Here is a 2,816-nt window from a genome sequence, read left to right on the forward strand (position 1 = left end):
ACTGGGCCACTAGGTGACCATTCAAGTCTAGTAAAACCTAAAATTCATTTATTCAAAAGCCAATTTTGATCAATGAAATGGCCAGTAAGACATATATAACTAATATTAAATTTGGATGTCCAAACATCCAAAATAATTGCAAGTTTAGAATTAAGATTTGCTAACAAAGAAATTAATTTTTTTTATATGAATAAAAAATTTTTAAAGCATAAGTTCTTATAGTATTCCTAGAAACTTTTTTATATTGTGGGTTTATAGAACTACACAACCATTTTTCTAGTTTTGGATGTTCAGCTAACATAATTGGTTGTTCTGCATGTACAATATACTTACCAAGTTCTTGTCTCATTTTTTCTTGTGACATCTAAAAGTACCAAAACTAGTCCCCCTCCCAATCTGTGTTTGAGTTGTTTCTCTCCCTTCATTTTCCCCTCGCTCATGTGTGAACAGATGTCTGCTCAAATGACCTATACCACCTTTGCTACAATAATTAAAGTTTTTCCTACATTTTCAGCAAATGACCCTTTTCCCCTTTCCATCAATATCCTCTACTTTGAAAACTTTCCAAACCGGGCTACTCATCTTAGAAGCTCTCATTTTTCCCCTAGTATCACTACTACCGGGTGTGAAAGTTCCAATTCCATCGATATCAAACGCATCATCAGTGCTAACACTAATATTATCGTGATGCGATTGAATGCCATCCATGGTGAACATGTTGGGCAATCAATTTTTAGAAGGGGCATCCATTTTTTATAATTCTTAAAAGATAAAAATTAATCTAATTTGACTTACCCGGATTGGCGGTTCAAAATCTCAACTTGATTTCAACGGTTGAAGCCTTTCAATGTCTAAGCCTCCTGAATTGAGATATTTGAGCTGGTTGAGCAAGCATTCTTTTTGTTGAAAGCCGAAATTCGATAAAGTTGAGACTTGAGAATTGGAGAATGCAGAATTAGACAATCAACTAATCATAATTTCTCAGATTGTTGATAATTGAGAATGTATGAATATGAGAGAGAGAGAGAGAGAGAGAGAGAGAATTAAGAGAATTGTTGAATTGGTGAGATGAGAATGGTGGTGGATAGGGCTATTTATAGGAATTGAACATAATTCAATTGCCCAAAATACTCGAAAAACTATCTGTTATTTAATTGTTGGGAGGGGTATTTTGGTCATTGTAAAGTTACTTATAACTTTACCCAAAATGCCCCATAAACTAGTTGTTATATAGCTGTTGGGGGGACATTTATGTCATTTTTTCAAGCCCACATATGTAAAATACAGAAATACCCCCCTAATATGGCTTTTTATAGCTGTTGGGGGGGTATTTCTGTAACCCCCCCAAAAGCTAAAATTAGCCGTTGGGCACCTTTGGGAGTGGGGCCCAATGGCTATATTCCCAGGTGGGCCGAGTGTGGCCCGTTATGGGCCTGGCGGGCCATGCTGTGCCAGCCCGTGATGAGCCGTGCTTCGTGTCATACCGGCCCTTGGGCCTCGGACCCCCAGTCCAACATGGCATTGACCTCTGTACCAGGCCTGGCATGGCCTGTTAGCTGTTGTGCCATGGGCGGCTTGACCCGATTTACACCTCTAAGTATGCTGAATCAAAACATCCAGTACTGTGTGACTCATCTCATATTCTCATTGAATAAGCCGACCAAGACAAATGACAGTTGAGCTGCGCCGTGGTGGGACCCGCACCTTTCAAAGTGGGGCCCATGAATTGGTTCCAGTTCCACATCCACAACCAAAACGTTAGCACAAAGGTCCGGAAAGGTTAGCAAAGTCAGCCGGCTGTCTCCCCAACTGATCTACGTACAATTGCGCTCGCACGGGCGGCACGGCCTCTCTCGCCCAGCTTCGCCTATATAAAGCAGCACCAGCAGGGTGATTCTCTGCGGAGCGGACTGCGCAAGCAACGGCGCCCAAATCGATCACCGACCAAAAACCTACGTAACTTACCTTCAACTATAAAAGTATTTTGGTCCAACAATCACATATTTTAAGAATTGTTTTTCTACACTCGTTAGCCCCTACAACGCAGGGGCCACCCTAGTAGGAGAGTAATATTATTAAAAATCTAATGTGGACACTATCTTGTTATATATTAATACAAATTGTTGATAGAAGAGTGTTTATTAGTCCTTTTGTTTAGTAAAGAAAACTCAATGGCCGAGGAATCTCTCACGTAGCTATATTTATATCCCCATTAAAAAGTGGGAATATGAACTGAAGAAACCCCTTTGCCTAGTATTAGTTAAAATCTAATGTGGACCACTTGGAATATTCATCTCTCTGTATTACAGAAATATGGCAAAATCAGTCGAATGGGGTACCTTTTCCTATGTTCTATGTATTTGATGCTCAAAAGTTCGACAAGACTACAAGGGATTGATAATGAGTCCACTATGACAACTTATCAATTATCTCAAATTGAAAATATAGTTTGAAACATTTTAATTTGCTTCCAAAGATATTTATGTCTTTTTGGACAAATCAAACAATAACTTTCTAACAGTACTTTCAAATCGTATTAATTAGGGTAGGGGCTACAAAGTCTCCAATATCCCATGTTGGTGATGTGGCGAAGAAATGGATTGCATGCCAGGTGACGCTGCATTACGTGTATAGCACAAAACTTTTGCTGTTTCAAGTTTCTGAGTATTCCACCGCCCCACCACCACCACCTCCAAAATTGCATAAAGGAAAAACGACGTGAAGGGAGTGAATGGGATTTGAGTTGGAAAGACATGGAACTGATTCGGCTTTGTGGTTGCGGGCGTGTAGGGGTGTCAATTGGACTGGAATCCATT

This window comes from Nelumbo lutea, chromosome 1 (assembly GCF_056320005.1).
Source record: "Nelumbo lutea isolate HS-2025 chromosome 1, American lotus-T2T, whole genome shotgun sequence".
Lineage (NCBI taxonomy): Eukaryota > Viridiplantae > Streptophyta > Magnoliopsida > Proteales > Nelumbonaceae > Nelumbo > Nelumbo lutea.